The 16,549-nt window shown below is 38.4% G+C and overlaps 1 long non-coding RNA gene across 3 annotated transcripts in view; it reads left to right on the top strand.

The window, feature by feature from the left end:
- The window catches only part of LOC116230037 (uncharacterized), a 179,754-nt gene that overhangs the window by 116,450 nt on the left and 46,755 nt on the right, over positions 1 to 16,549 (top strand). For 2 of the 3 annotated variants that reach the window (XR_016464054.1, XR_016464055.1), the window contains one exon: positions 8,803 to 8,974. This is a non-coding gene — a long non-coding RNA (uncharacterized LOC116230037). Of the gene's footprint in view, positions 1 to 5,886; positions 6,065 to 8,802; positions 8,975 to 16,549 lie in introns of those variants that run through there. The other variant, XR_016464056.1, reaches the window with a different exon arrangement.

Here is a 16,549-nt window from a genome sequence, read left to right as displayed (position 1 = left end):
TACCTCCTAGTCTTCCACATGACTTGACTTCAGATGAAAAATAGATCACATATCTTAGTAAAACGTCTGGTCAGAGATGTTGTGATACTTCACTTTTAATTGGATTTTAATTTGACAGATGTATATTTAGATACCTATATCATCTGACTGATGCACAAAACATATATTCCTCTATAGAGACCATGTGTCTGCTGCACCCTTCCCATCCCATTTATGCACTTCTACAGATACTGCTGGCTATTCAAAAGATGTCTATATGAAAATGATGACAACAGATTTTTTTTCTATAACCAGAACATGGCATGACTGGAGCAAATCAAGAATGCTTCAAAGCCTGTGTGCCAGACCTCCTTGACAAGAGCAGGTGGTTGAAGAGTCAACAATATGACATAAGTGCTTTGAGTGTGATTTGAATGAGCATAATTGATTCACTACCTCATGATATCCATAAACTTTATGGGGGCCTTTATTTCAGTGAATGACACATTGAGACATAAATCAGCAGCACTGAGAGATGTTTCTACTAGTGCTGATCAATGAGATACACCATTCATGCATGAGATAAGCAGTTCTGTACTCACATAAGACTTGTTACAGATGCTGTATCAGATGCTGTTGTTAAAGATATTACCTTCTTTAATGGTGATATTTAGGAATATGTTTTGATGCAAAAGGATTCAAAAGTACTTTTTTTTTTTTTTTTTTTTTTTGCATAAAATTAAATTGTACCTTGAGAATCCTGATTTTCAGTTGCATATTGTATGATAAAATCACTAAAATGTCTCAGAAAAATTGTGACATGAATAGCCTGTATATTCATAGGCAGCTAGAACACAGCATGCAGAGAGGGAATAGCAAATAATTTGACAGGAGGAAATTATGACAAAGTGAACTAACTTCCTGCTATGACAAGGTAACAAGTTCACAAATACAGGGGACACACTGCTCCAATTTTACTTATGACTTGGCACTGTCTTGAATGATATTCTCACAGGAAAGCTAAAGAAACAATCTTGTTCAATCTTCAGAGTAAATGCAAAGCTGAATGAAAAGTGAATCTCAGAGAATATTTGCCTAACATTATTTTTTAATTGAAATGTATTGCAAATTTTCTATGGGGAGTTGATCTTGATTAAATGCTTTTAAATATTCTCATGGATTATCTCGATGAGAGAATAATATGATATGCAATAAATTTGCATATGACAGGAGATGGGGGATTCTGAACATGTGGGAAGCAGAATTAGAATCCCAAATGGTCTTGACAAATTGGAGAGATCATCTGAAAAAAAAAAAAAAAAAAAAAAAAGGATTAAGTCCAATAGGGACAAATCCAAAGTGGTAGGCAGAAATAATTGATTGCACAAATACAGGATAGGGTAACACATGGATGCCCAACTTTTTGGCTTGCCTGGGCCCCACTGTGTGAACAGGATTTGCCTTGGGCTGCTTATATATAGGGCACTCCTAAAATAATGCCTCCTAGTTATTTCTATGGAAGCTACAACAGATACAGTGAGCACAGTATCTCCTTTTGACAGAGCAAATTCTTAGCTACAAAACACTTTTCAACATAGTCACCACCATTAGCTATGCATTTTTTCCAATTATGAACAAGAGCCTACATGCCATCCATACTCATCAAAACCTGCACCATTGAAGATGATCCACTTACTTTCATCATTGCTGAAATGTGCCACCCATGGCCTCACGGTGCTCACATCCACTCCTTGGTGTCTATTAAAGTTCACCAAGCGTCAATGAATGTCAGTGGGTGCAATATTTTCCACATGGAAGAATTCAGTGTCATACATTTTCTTCCATGACTTCCATGTCAGATGCCATTATGTCAGACTGCCTCTCTGCTGCCGTTTGTCACATGGCAACAAAATATAATGGGATATTGTCAGGATGGTTCAGCCTCTTACTGCTGTATGACCAACATCCACATCTGATATCATGGGCCAACATAATGAAATAGGAGACATTACTTTTGGAGCAGTCCTCATAAAATATATAGTATAGCTGACGTATATAAGTAATGAAACTCATTTTAAGTGGTAATATTTTTACAAAAACATTTAAAAGAAAAGAGAGCAACAAACCCCATAAAACTAGTGGGATATTTGACCTTGTTTTTGTGAAACTAGTTCAGTCAGGTGCAATGGAAGTGGCTGCAATTCATTGTGAGATCTCAAGGAGTTCATCAAAGATTTTTTGATGAAATTTTACTCTTCCTTTGCTTCATTCTTCAAAATAGTTGTTCACAAATGTACACAGTCTGAGAAAGCAAGGACATGAATAAGGCATGACTGTGAAGCGAGGGATGTTTTTCTCTGGTAACAGAGGTCTGATGAAAATCTGGTAAAGAGACATGATCAAATTTGCTTTGAATTGATGATTGCAATGTAATACATTCCATTTGAAAATCTGCAGGATATTTATGACGACTGAAAAGAAAACCTCAAATATACAAAAAAAAAAAAAAAAAAATTCCAGTAGTCTTGAAACCTAACCTCAAATTCCTTTTTAAGAATGAAAATCCTGGCTGCATGTTTTTTGCTGTTCACGGGACTATGTTTAGCCAATGCATACAATGCGTGCAATCATTTGCCATAACTTGAGCTAGCACTGCACCAAGCCCTCCCTGTGTTCTTTTTTCAGCCCAGACAGCTTTAATAGCACACTGACTTACTGAATGATGAGTGTATGCCCAGGGCCAGGCTGGGTGCTTGGTGGGAAAGAGCCTTTTCCTTTACAATGCAGAGTAGGGGGAGGCTGCAATGTGAGCTCTGCCAGGCTGCAGATTGGACATGCCAGGGGTAACACTATAGAGGGCAGTTCTCATTGGAAAAGATCTGGATATGAAACTAAATCAAATTAAACACAAGTTGATGAATTATTAAAAAGCCAGAATGCAGCCTACAGAATTAATCTTCTGGTGCTTTTGTTGAGTAGGGACTCAGCTTGGATCACGTGGTCAAGCACTTTGAGGCTGGATCACTGTGGTGAGGAGAACTTGTCAAAATTTGAGTTATTATACTCTCAAAAAAAGATGGAAGGGTAAGGGCAATAGTTAAGATGTAAAAAACAAAACCCACCCTGTTGTAAAGAGGGAGTAATTTATCCTCTGTGGCCATAGCAGACATGTTAAGAAACAAGCTGAATTGTGCTAGAGAGTCAGAATAGTTATTAGGAAAAACTTTCTAAACATAAACTTAATGAAACCTGGGGATACAGTGAAGTCACTATCATTAAGAATGTACATCTGTCACAAGGGACACAAATATTGATTGTGCCTGAGGACAAACCAGAAGACTTTTTCATGTCTCTTGCAGCTCTACTCTACATAATTTTATATCAAGACAGGAATAGGTTTTGCAACCTTTTCTTATCTTGAATAGTGCCTAATTCCATGAGGAGGGTTATTGTGTTACAGGAAAAATTCTTAGTCAGCAAGAGCAATGCTAACTTACATATAAGGACTACATTAGGGGAAGTTGTTTGACATTCTTGCTGTGTGAATTCTTTTGCTGAACTTAAATCAACTTGTACCTGGAAGTATTTTAGCATCAGTATTTCAGGTTAGTACAAGTATAGTAAAAGAAATTAAAACTTCTGAAATGAGTTGAATGCGAATATTCAGTAAAATCAAATTTTGCTCAGTGGCCTATGGAAAATTTTGGAAAAAAAAAGGACCGACTCTTGCCACATTAATACATATGCCTGCTGTGTCTGGCTGCATCAGCCTCAGAAGCTGGTGGCTATAAGAGATGCTTCCAGAGCACTGCATACTTTGGCATTGAGCACTGTGCCCATGACCTGAAGCTCAGTATCCTTCCCAGCATAATGGTAGAAATTAGTTGCACAGAGTGAACGCTTGCTTTTTACCATCTGGGCTATGTCATACATTATTCTCTCAGGACATCATTTGTGCAATGTAAATGGAGAGACCAAGGAGCAAATTGTACAAATTGATTGCTGTGCCTACCCAGAACTCTCTCTTTTAGTAGGGACTTGATGTTCTGAAGTGTTACATATGAACTGCTCTCATTTTCTCATCTGTTTAGGCCAGAAATGAAATGCAAGGAAACAGTGGTACAGAAATATTTGCCCTATACAGAAATATAAGTATTTCTGAATATGTAGCATTTAAGGGAATGCTTCAGACCTCTCTGCTCCTTTATGTCTGTGGTAAGTCTTTTGTATGCTGCTTCCTTCCCGTTTTATGCACCACATGGTACCAAATTACTGTAGCAGAGATTGGGAAACCTCTGTTTAGCAGGTCTGGTTTATGGTTATGCTAAAAATAGAGGTGAAATGTGTAACTCATTTCAAGAACAATTTCTTCACTGAGATCACAGGATCATTTGAAGCTGTCCAAACACTTAGGGTGAGTGTCCAGATAGTCTGGATTTTTTTTCAAGAAGTTTGGAAGTGGGACAGCTTACTCACTGTAGATGATTCATATCTTTATGTTCTAGTTTGAAGTGTTTCACCACACCGCGATCACGACTCCAAAGATGCCAGGTGATCATCAGACAGTACTTATACCTATGAGATGATTTGATCTTTCCCAGCTTTCCAGAATTTTTATAACTTACTGGCATCTCCCCCAAGCACAAACAATTTAGATTCAAGAAAAAGCAAAAGCAAACTCTTTACAAAGCAATTAATATATTGAGTTCTTCAATAGACAAAGCTCTTAAAGCCGAAACTCTGGAGACTAAAGTGTAGAGAACCTACCTTTCTCATAGACTCTTAAAGCACTTTTCCATATTCTTTTGTAAAGGTTTTATCTTTTGCAGTTTTAAATCTTTTTGTCTAGACAGCAGTAAGTAACTGGCATACCTTTCAGTCAAGAATGGTGTGGTTAAATCTTTCAGATAAATATAGCTGGATATTTAAATACAAAAATAAATGTCTAAAGCTCTACTTATTAGTAGCATCTGTCTCGTGCTTGATGTGTACTTCTCAGAAATATTCTAATACCTACAGAGGCTATATTTAAGCAACCTTGCCTCTGCTTTGGTGATCACATGTCATGCCATGCCTATATTGTTGATTTTGTTGCTAAGTCCCACCGTGAGTTCTGGTTTCCAGCGTTTCAGGTTACATGTTTAAATCTGGCCTTCCAACTGTTTCACACTATCCTGCATGTCCTCGTCTACCGAAGCTGATACTCTGGAGGCCCTCTCTTTCCACACTGGTCCACATTGGCATGAAAAATTGAGTGGAAGGAGGAGTTAGGATTACAGATTTTTTGTTTATGATAGTTATTGACTTTCCACTTCAGAAATGTCACTAAGAGGAAGTCTTAGGAATCATATATTGGGAGTATGTGGTCAGCAGATCGGCCTCTGCTGCCTTCCCCCATTTCTGGAGAATTTCATGTGCTTCTAAGGAAAAAAAAAGGAAAAATACCCTGGAAAGTATGAATCTGAGAGACATCAAAGCTGAGAAACTGAAGAAGACTAGGAGGAAAAACTCTACTTTATAATTATTTTCTATAAACCTTCTATTTGATGTTTTTCTTTAGGACAGATAAAGAAAAAATTGATCTTGTGCACTCTTCTTTGGAGGATTACATTTAGGTCCATTTGCGTTGTTGGAAGAGAGCTCTGTACACCTGTGAGGTTTCAAGTAACTTACAATATAAAGTGGTCAGTGAATTACGTGAGACTTGGGCTATCCCAGTTAAATTCTGTGCATGATGACACATCAGTCAGCATGCGGGGGCTTAATTTGTGCAAGTAGAAATCCCTTGTGTGCTGTGTTATGGAAATTACTGTTCTGTGCCAAGAAATTTTATGTTACTCCATCAGGTACAACTCCATTTCTCTGACTCTCTCTGAATGTTTTCTGCATGTGCTATGGGTAGTTGGTGTTTCATCAGTAAAATAACTCTAGGCTCTGTCTAAGTGTCTTGATGCATTGTACATTTTTGGGGCAATGTGTAATTACTGCTTTGATTAGAGCAGTCACTGTTGTTTGTTTTTATATTTAGAGCAAAGAAACGCAAACATCCTTACCATCAAGAAGGCTAGGCGGGGCAGTACTGAAGGTAGGTTGTTTTTAATCTCTGTACTGCCTGTATGCTTATGTTCACATGTGCCTATTTTGCCCTCTGGTTCAGAAAAAGTTGCTGTTTTTTTCGGATGGAATAGCTTTTGGGGATAAGGAGAGAAGAATCCAAGCTGAACAAATCCATATGCTAAGGTTTATTTCACCTTAGAAAAGTGATTTTGATTTTCATAGTCCCACAGGTTCAGTGATCTACACACCAAAGGGAGCTGGTTGGTTTTGATTTACAGATTCTACATTGTTTAGGAGATTATAGTCTAATTCTGCTGCTGCTGTGGCTAGTCAGGGCATGAACTGCAGTCATAATGGTAGGCACTTTGTTCCTGGATTTTAGCATGCCAGGCAAGGAAGTCACTTCAAAGTAAAGCTGAAACACGTGGAAGATGGGATTGCGGGGGAGAGCTCTAGGAGGTGGAAATTAGATTGGCTTATTAAAGAGTATCACACTCTGATGAATCAATGAATTTAGGCAAAAATTAGAAGGCTGGGATAGGGTGAAAGTGATACAAATGGCTCTTGTTACTAGAGATGGTATGAAAAAGCAAATATAAGATAACTGGAAATTTGATGCATTTTTATGCAGAAATATTTTATTGCCAGCGGTTGCTTATTATTTGTATTAGTACTGTGTTCACTGTCTGATTTGAGGTGAGAGGACAGGGAGGAGTCCCTCTGCACTTCTCACTGTGCATGTATCTAATAAAAGATTCTCTGTCTTCAATGGATCACAGCTTCCACAGAAGTGGGATAAAGAGAGTTCCCAGTTACAGAGAGAATTGACAGCAGGAGCTTGACTACTAGACTTTGAAAATGCCATTGAAATTACTTGATAAAATGTAGTTTATGAATGTGTAAAGCTGCTTGAGGCATTGTGGTTTCATTGAGATTTTTCTGGTTTTTTTTTTTTTCTTTTTTTTCTCTTTTTTCTTTTTTTCTTCCCCACCCACCTCCCCCTTTCTTCCTCAAGGCTGGCCAGAGATCTTAAGAGCCACTGTAGTTTAGACCTTTTTATTTTATTACAATGTGCTTCTTTCTGATTTGATACCTTCAGATCACGTCATGTACCATTGCAACACATTTGAAGTACAAGAAGCAATCCCTTGGGTAGGACTCTGGTTATTTCTTTGAAACAAACAATTCATTTGCTACATTTTGCCTCTTTCCAGCCAAACACAGTCCTCTTCCCTTTGATATTTGAAATTATTTCCTCAGTCATTTCTGGGACTAATTTTTGGGTTGCTGCTTGCTCAAGAGTAGTTTATTGTGTGGTCTACTGACAAAATTTGAGCCGATTAGGCTTGCTAGTTCTTGCTTCTATCTAATTGTGAAGGCTCTGTTTCTGACATAATATTTACAATTCTGAACTTAAGAGTTGTTTTCTGTGCATTTTCTTCAATAGTCAATTAAGGTTCTTTGTTCTGGTTTCAGTCAGTAAATTTGCTCATTTTAATGCAACTGCCTTTTGATTGAGACATCTGTGGAAAAGAGACAGTGAAAAGGTAGTAACTAAAGGAAAGGTTAACAAGTTAAACTAGACACTAAACTTTAAAAGATTTCAATTTGTGAAGCATTAAAGCTGCCTTAGATGTAAAATAATTTAGATCTTGATTCACTCATTCATCTTCCTCCTGCAAACAATTCAGGCTAGGGACTACACAGAGATTTTAATTTAGTTGTGTGTTTCTGCCCTGATGGATCAGCCCAAGGTTATTTTGCTCACCTGGAGATCTACATCCTATAATAGACTGAGCCCAAGTTTGTTTTACAAATGGAATATTAATGCATATTGAGAAAGCCAGATTTCTTAGAGGAAGTTTGATTTAATCTGGAAGCCCAAACACTTCTAAATTGATACGTTTATGCTCTGGCTGCACACGTGTGCATTCTTTGCCTGCTGACAGTGAGGCACAAGCCATGAAGCAAAGGTTGCTATGACGTTGGCACAGCAGAGCCCACTCATTCTCCTCTCTCTCCCCTACCCTGCAGTTTTGGATTCAGGAGTCAGAGAGGTTCAGTGTGGGTATTGAATTACAACATTGTTACTATTTTGAAAAGGAAAATGCTTGAATGAAACATTTTTTTCTCCCCCTTTTGCACAGTGGATATCCCCAGAAGTGAAGTGTACAGATGCAACTGTGGTACCTTTGCCATTGTAGAAGTGTGTGAAAGGCTTTTTAATCTTTTACCTGTTAGATGTGATACAATAACATTAATATACCATTCAGCAGCCATTTGGGATTTTATATATCAGTCTCTCTGAGTATTTTGAAATTTAATCCTTGTGAAATATTTGACATCCTGAATGGGATAATTGACACAGGGATGCTAATTAGGGGGTTGTAATTCAGAAGGTTGTGATCATGTACTTTATACTGACATATATATTGTCCCCTTGGTGCCTAGACATATGCATTGAGAGAAGAGAACAATACCCCTGGGAGTTCTGGAAATCAATCTCCTATGTCATACCATTTTTATAATGCTCTAGAAGGACAGGATTTGTACATTTTTCTATTTATTAAGCTAATTGTGCATAAAATATCCAGGCTTTGGAATAGTTCGACTCCATTCATGTTCTTGTTTTTAAAACCCTGCAACAAATAATATCTTTCCCCAAAACTGAGCTTCTCACCTGAAGTGCTTTGCAGTTCTCAGTATTCCTTAAAATCTTAAATTTGATTATTTTCAGCTGAACAGAGTCTTGTTTACCTTCTGCAGGGATTATTCTAGCAACTCCTGAAATGCAAAACCTTCTGTGGCAAGAGAGAAGAGGCAGTCTTGTGACTACAGCTCTGACCTGATGGACATGCTCTCTTCAAGTAGGACTTCATTCAGGTAATAAGACCAAGAACTGCATTAAAAAACAGGAAGAGTGGCCCTAGGCAGACAGGTGAGCTCATTTTTTTTTCTCTTTTTATCCTGGCTTTGTGATCACACTACATGTGTAATCAGACTGTCTGCCTCCCTCCTTCAAACAGATCATTTCTTTTATGGCATTTCAATAAATCCGACAGCTCTTGGACTTGATTTCTTCATATTTATCTGGCTTTTCAAACTTTCTGCGTGATAATAAGGCTTAAGTCAGGAACCAAAGCATTCATTTGCTATATTGTAAATGAATATAGGGAATTTTTAGTTAATAGTGCAGTCTTATGGAAGTAGTGCTTCCACTGTGGAAGACAGTAAAGTGAAGAATGGGCTAAAATCCAATTAAAATTGCTGGAGTCTAACAAAATGTAATTACCAAATTTAAAACCACCCCGGGGGTATTGATCTCATTCCTGAAATATGCATAGAAGGATTCTTAATTTTTTTGGAATTGAACATTTCTTAGGTCTCCATGTGTGCAGCTTATCCAGGAGCTGGCTCTTTTTGCAGTACAGTGTGTCCTGTGATACTCATGTTTGAATATTGCTTTAGCAGTGATTTAGAGTTCCAGCTATTGTTTTACAAACACCAGTTCCTGCTGGGCTAGGGGTTTCCCCTATCATCCCTTTCCCAAATTATCAGCCAGACCCAGCCCTCTTAAGTTCATAAAATCCAACAGAAGGCCCCATATGCTGGGATGGCTACAATATACTAATTATGCAATTCCAGAGTTGCAGCTACACTGCAGGATAAATAATGGCTATTCATCTTCATATCTGAACCCAAGTGAGGCATCAATGAGAGGAACATTTATTGCGACACAGTGCAGATGGTGGCACTTTGTTAAAGGCTGTGCTTTGGTACAAGTTCCTCCTTTCATAATCACTGTATCATGCAGTTCTGCAGAGCCCCTCCCCAGAAGAGTCACAGTCATTTCTATATTTTACTTGGGAAAAAAAAATGCAGATAGGCTTAAAATGGAAATGATATGCAAAAATCTGGGGAAAACTTTTTGCTGTTTAAACATAGATGGACAATATAGATAGACAATGTGTCTTGGGACCAAGACATCAAGTGGATTCTCTACTGCAGCTACAAATTCAGGCAGTACAGAGGACCAGAAAGGGCTGAGGATGTCAGTGTCGGAAGCCTGAACGCACAAATGAGTAAAAAGTAAAAATGGACAGGTGACATACAGTCTGTGCAGTGTTTTAACATCCCATGGCCACCACAGCCACCTAATGGGGCTGGAACCTGCTATTGTCTGGTCTAAAACTAAGAAGCCTTTTTCCAAATTGAATTTCATCTTATGACAGCTCTCATCTGTGCAACGTATATGCTATTGTGATAGGACTGCTAACATCATACACTTATGATAGACTTCATCTCATCAAGGCTAATGAGCATGTTTTCAGAAGCGTTCTTGACCTAACAGCAGTGCACATCTCATATTGTTGCGATCTTCATTGCATATGGATATATCCAAAAGACTTTTTAAATATATTTTTTTTAAACCTTCATTTACGTCTCTTATGAAAGACAGAAGTTATTCATTTACTCTGTGTATGTGCATTTCTCTGAATTAACATTTACACATATTCCTCGTCTCCATGTACAGTTATTTAATCATGTGTGAATATGGATTGTAAAACTTCTTTTGAGAAGCAGCTACATGCCCTTTACCTGCCCTGAAAAGCACAGGGCACTCTGAAGTGTCATAAAATAGCAGTACTCATCTTAATATATCCATATAATTGCATCTGTTTCATATGCCCTTAACCTCACATCTAATCATCAGTATAAATTCAATTAATTTACTATTTTAGTGCTATCCTCAGACATGAGTTAAGAGGTAGAATATTCAGACTCTTAGTCTCTCTTGGTATTTTGCTTCATTTGTGATGCTTCAGCATAGGACATACAGGTTTCCAATTCTGACAGTAAATCTTTATCAGCTTTTTTTCAGCTTTTTTTTTTTTTTTTTTTTTTTGCTGCTTACTGTGCATGGACCCTTAATATAGCATAGAAAAATGCCTTATTAGAACAAGCTGTTGTATTAAATGTGTGCTTACTCAGCTGGAAACTAGTTGACCATTTCTGCTGCTGCTCTCAAGTTCCCAACTGCAGATGGAGTTGGGTTAATGTAACATAATTTTCCCAAGGGCCTAAGGTAGAATTTGACAAGTTCTCTGCTACATATCCTCATCTTGCATATTAACTTGAGGACAAATGGGAATTGTTTATATGATACTTCTCTGAGACACAATGTTTTTGTTTCTCACAGAAGTCTTTGCCTTATATTTTGAATAAACCTGATTCCCTAAGAAGCTGATTAACACAGACAAAAGAATACTCTATCTACAAAAATGTCAAAGACACACTTCGGTATGCAACATAATGGGGAACAAATCTTTTTTTAGTATTTATTTTAGTATTTCAGCAGGAAAAAAAAAAAAAAGAGGACTATGAGAGAGTGTATGCTTCATCTTTGGTTCAGTATTATCTCAGCCTTCTCTGGGCATTTGGCATTCAGTTATGGGTACAGAATCACAGAAAGCTTGAACAATAGCAGCAGTTTGGAAATCAATCCATGTACCCATATCACTGAGTGGTTCCAGAAGATGTGGTAAAGCCTACCGATGGAAAAGTTGATTCATACACTTCTCCCTACCCCAAAGATACAAGAAAGCATCTCCTGTACCAAAGCATATTTGGAATCTGATCACGCAGTATGCCAGGTCCTAATGAACAATATTCTTGAGAATATTTTTATCAGGAAAGCAAAATGCAATATTCAAGATTAAAGCTCACAAAAATGCAAAGCTAATAACACTATGCAAGTAGATCAGTCTTTAACAGAGATGACTGACAATAGATACCCTTTCTCTCCATTTGTCCCTGCAGACAGACAAACACGCAACTGGGCACAGGGCTAGTCAAGGGTAAGAAATCATTTTGTGCTGCATGTGCAAGTGTGACACAGTACTGTGTGTTAAAAATAAATGAACTGGCTTGCTGAGGGTTGAAGTTTAACAGGGATCTTTGGTTGATTCTATCAGAAGCTGTGCTGGTTTCATGTTGTTCACAGGTGAAGGGGGCAGGTGACAGTATCAGTAGTAGTATCTTTGCCAACCCCAAATCAGGTTAAAGCAAAATAATTTAAGATAACGAAAAAGCAGAAACAGTAGAAAAAGACTGCAGGTAGCATTGCATCCATGGAAGTACTAGAACAAGTTTGCTCTTCCCTGCGCTTGAACATTGATCAATAAGTTGCTTTCATTAATCAGTGCTGGTGATGTTGATGAGGTGATGGTCACTTTTTTGACTTCCCTTCTTTAGTGAGGTAAACTCAAAGCACTATTGAAAGTGGTGAAAGGTGTCAGTAACAGCAACATCAAGGGTGATAGAAACCAGCACAACCAGCACCACTGTACAATTTTAGTAATGTGGGGAGCAGATGTAACTTGTAACTTCCTAGAAAAGATATTAGACATAGTAGCAATAATAATAATAAGCCAGTGGAACCCTTACTATTCACTGAGATAAAAACACAGATATGGGTGCCATGGTTTGGTCTGGATTACAGAAGGAAGTTGAAGAATGTGCCTTCAACTCCAGGATCTAACAGGCTGTGAAAGAACAAGATGTGAAAGATATGCACAAACAACACATGTGACAAATTCCTCTGAGAATGTTATTACTCTCTCTTTTCCATTTCATTTGGAATGAAAAGAGAGTCAAACAGCCTATTCCGCTGCGTTCACATTTGCTAACTGTTTACACTTTCTGGTTAATTGCTTTCTATAGTTTAATGGAAAGAAAACCTCAAATACCTTATCTTAAAAGCTTACATTTGCCATACTCACAAAGTTCACGCTCAATTGTCCCTTTCAGTGCAAATAAGATCTTTCAGAGATTTGAAGAAAGAAGAGCAAACACCTAAACAGACTCAAAAATGCTACTCATGCTGAGACAACTCAGAGAGGAAATGAAGGTTTAACAGTTCAAATACAGAATATTTCTTCTCTTTCTGGGGCAAGACAGACTTGCTCAGGAAGCGTGGCAATTTGCCAGAGCAGGGAGCCTCCAGGAACTGAAACAGAACAGTACTGGTGACCCTTCACTGCCTTAGACCAGCTGTTGCAGAAAAGGCGAGCACTGGTGTGTGCACTGCTACGTGAAAGGGAAGAAACCAGAGTACATGGAAATTGTCACATCAGCATTAGTCTGGGAATGTGTATCTTTGTTGGTGGGAACGTAATGTTTTCAGAGTTTTTTTCATAATTTTTTTTTTACGAGGTACATCTGCAATGATACATTTTTGTTCTAAAATGCTGCTTATATTTGCGCAGTTGGGGGAGTTGGCTCCACCCTATGTACTCTAACTAATGGAGAATGTAGACTGAGGAAGAATCACAAATAGCAGCTGCAAAATTCTGGAGACCTAAACAGTGTTCAGCCTGGCAAGGTGATTTTTCATTCCCAACTGGATCAGCTCTGGGAACATCTATGCTATAGCACACAGAAACACAAGCTGAGTAGTACGGACCAAGTACACAGTGATTCAGCTGGCCTTTGGATATCTGCTCTCTGTACTGGTTGAGATAGAGAGAATGCATTTGGGCTGCCCCTGCCTATATTACACATGGTCAGTGGGCTGTAGGAAGCCTATGAAGTGATGTTGTCTTGTTGGACAGACCAGAGTTGTGCTGGGATGTTTGGCCTGCCACTTCCCTTGACACCAATGCATTTTTGCCTATCTAATGATGGTCTGGACAGAAAAAAATGAATCAGATGTAGCTAAAAGGAAGTTCGTGTCATGCACATTGTGGAGAGGTTCACAGGGCATGTGAGGATGGGGATATTTCAGTCAGAGAAGAAAAGGAAGAGACAAATATTCAGTGGAGCACTTTAAGTTGCACGGTGCTGATACACAGTGGAGGGCTCCATAGTACGCTTTCAAAACTCACTTCAGTTCCCAGTATGAAAAGAAAGCAGTATTTGAGTATAGAAGAGGCACTCAGCAAGCCTAGAAGGAGCAGCAGCTGTTGAGTCAGATATGGAGAGGGAAAAACAGAAACACTGAAAGCTGAACTCAAGCAGATGAGAGCCGAACAAAGAAACAGCAGAAGAAAATGCAAAAAGATGCAGCCCCATGGGCTGTCTTAACCTCAGTTTTCTCTTAATCCAGAGTGGTCTAAGGTTAGTTCTACAGTGGAGTGGGAAATTTTCCTAAAATTTTGTTAGCCTTGAATGAGTATCTGATTCCAATGGTAACTGTCTTAATTTTTACTGAAGTACTCCTATTTATACTACTGAGGGATTCTGTTTTCAACACACTTTTATAACTGGAAAGTAATAAATATCCAGTCTGCTATATAGTTATACTGTAGGGGAGGAAGAGGCAGATGTACTACAAATAATTTTTTAAATAATTTTTAATTTTAATTTTCCATTTTTCTGGATGAAAATGATAGAACGTGGCCTTTCCTGAAACTCTTCTCATCTATATGGACGTAATGCTGCTTGAACACTTTTCCTCCTGTTTTGAAATACATCACATGGGAGGATACTCCCAGTGTTCTTGTCCAAATTGATAGAGTTCTATCCTACCCTGGCAGTCACAAGAGCTTGCTGTATTCTTCTCAGATATGTATTTGCAATTAGTCATCCATACAAGGGGACTGTTTAGGACAAGCCTTTCCCCCAAAGCAGTTAATTCTTCAAAATGAAAATAATCAGATAATGAGTTCATTTCCGATTTCACATTTAATGCCAAACATTTTTGGGTAAACAAGATATGCTGGCAGAGCTCTCTCCTCATTGTATGTTTTTTATTAACTGGGAAACAGACAGTTGATTCTTATCCTCTCTATCAGCTCAAATAAATTACACATATTTTAGAATGGGAGGCTTGTGCAAACTGGCTGGCTGGTTTCAGTGTGGGAGCCCAGCAGCCAGGCTGTGCAGACTGCACTGAGGTCAGCTGCTGCAGGCCCTGCTAGTGAGAACCGAGAGCCTCCAAAAGCCCAGCTTGGGAATCTCTCACTTTTTGATGGAAACTTTTACCACAGTAACTCGTATTTTTGTAGCGTGAAAATAAGGGCAGCAGACAGCCTGTCTTTGGAAACTTTATCATATAAGTCAAGTCCAATATCTGAGCTGCTGCATCACTTCTGCTGACAGCCCCTTGGTAGTGAGAGGGTGCACCTGAGCAGCATGTGTGTTTCTTCATGGCTATTCTTAAGCTGACGTGGCCTTCGGCTGCTAGTGATGCACAGGGTAACAGACACTGCTATGTTTTTGGAGCAAGTTGTTTTAAGAAGTTTGTGTAGAGAGGCAAGAATATAACAGAAATGGGATGAATAAGTGTTAAATACTGTTTTTCCTCCCATGAGCTCCACTTTGACTTGCTGTAGTTTTGCAGACCTGCCAAGGAGAACAGAATTTGGGCCCCTGAAGATTTTATAATTAATACCTCTTCTCAGGGAGGAGAAACTGAGAAGAGAGAAATTGGGAAGATTTATTTGAAAATGGTATTTATGTCATGTCATATTTTATATTAAAAGCATTAAAAAAAGCTTAATACAGATATCCCAAATTTCAGGTAAGAAGCTGAAGCTTTCAAAATCATTCCTAATTTTGAACATTGTAGATTAAAATTCAGACTGTTGTCTCATCTCTCTTGTACAGACAACATTCCTCCTATCTGAGTGTAACAAAAGCTAAAATGTCATTTCATAAACAAGGGAAATCTGTCTTCCCTGTTGATGCTTTATACTGGGGAAACACTGAGACTTATGGTGCTAGCTCCTGTCCAAAATGAGAACATAGAAACAATCTCTGAGGGAAAGAGCTCACAGTCTAAACATAAAACTAAGAGTGAGAAGATGGAGACAGAAAAGAAGGGAGTACAAATGGCAGCGATATCCATCAACACAGCCTCAGTTCAGCACTAATCACACTGCCATTAATGTCTTAAATGGTTATTGCAGGAAAGGAGCATTTCAAGGTAGGATTTGAAAGGAAGTAATGTGGTTGTTTTTATTGAGCTTTATATAAAAAATTATTGAGAAACATTGTCAGAAGAGTGTTTCTGAACCCAGCTTGTTTTCAGGAAGTAGGAAGTCATTATTTCATCCCAAAAGTCTCAGATACAGATATTGAATAAAAAGGATAAAAAGAGCTTATTAAGATCATTTTTTTGATGTACAAAACCATACCCATGACAGTGGAGGCTATAACAGAGGTACTTGAGTGCAACTAGAAAAAGACTTTGACTCTGCAAGCTCTGTACAAATCCTGGCTTTGGCAGTTTCACTGCTCAGCTTCTTGGGATCCACTGAACAGAAGCTGCCTGGATTTTTGCAGGGGTATAGAGGACAGGGAGTCTGGTGTCCATAAAATGAAGCCAACGAACGCTGTGATTTCTGGGAAAAACAATATTTGCAGCATGGGCTCTAGACAGGAGAAACTGCGGCATTAGTAACGTGTGACTGGAGACAGTCTCAGCAATGCAGTGCTTGCTGTCAAAAGGATAAAGGAATGTCTTGAGAGAAATGCTCCCTTCCAACCCTCTACTTAGAGGGGAAAAAAG

Source organism: Phasianus colchicus, chromosome 2 (assembly GCF_987193195.1).
Source record: "Phasianus colchicus chromosome 2, bPhaCol1.hap1.1, whole genome shotgun sequence".
Classification (NCBI taxonomy): Eukaryota; Metazoa; Chordata; class Aves; order Galliformes; family Phasianidae; genus Phasianus; species Phasianus colchicus.
This window is presented reverse-complemented; position numbering and strand designations above follow the sequence as displayed.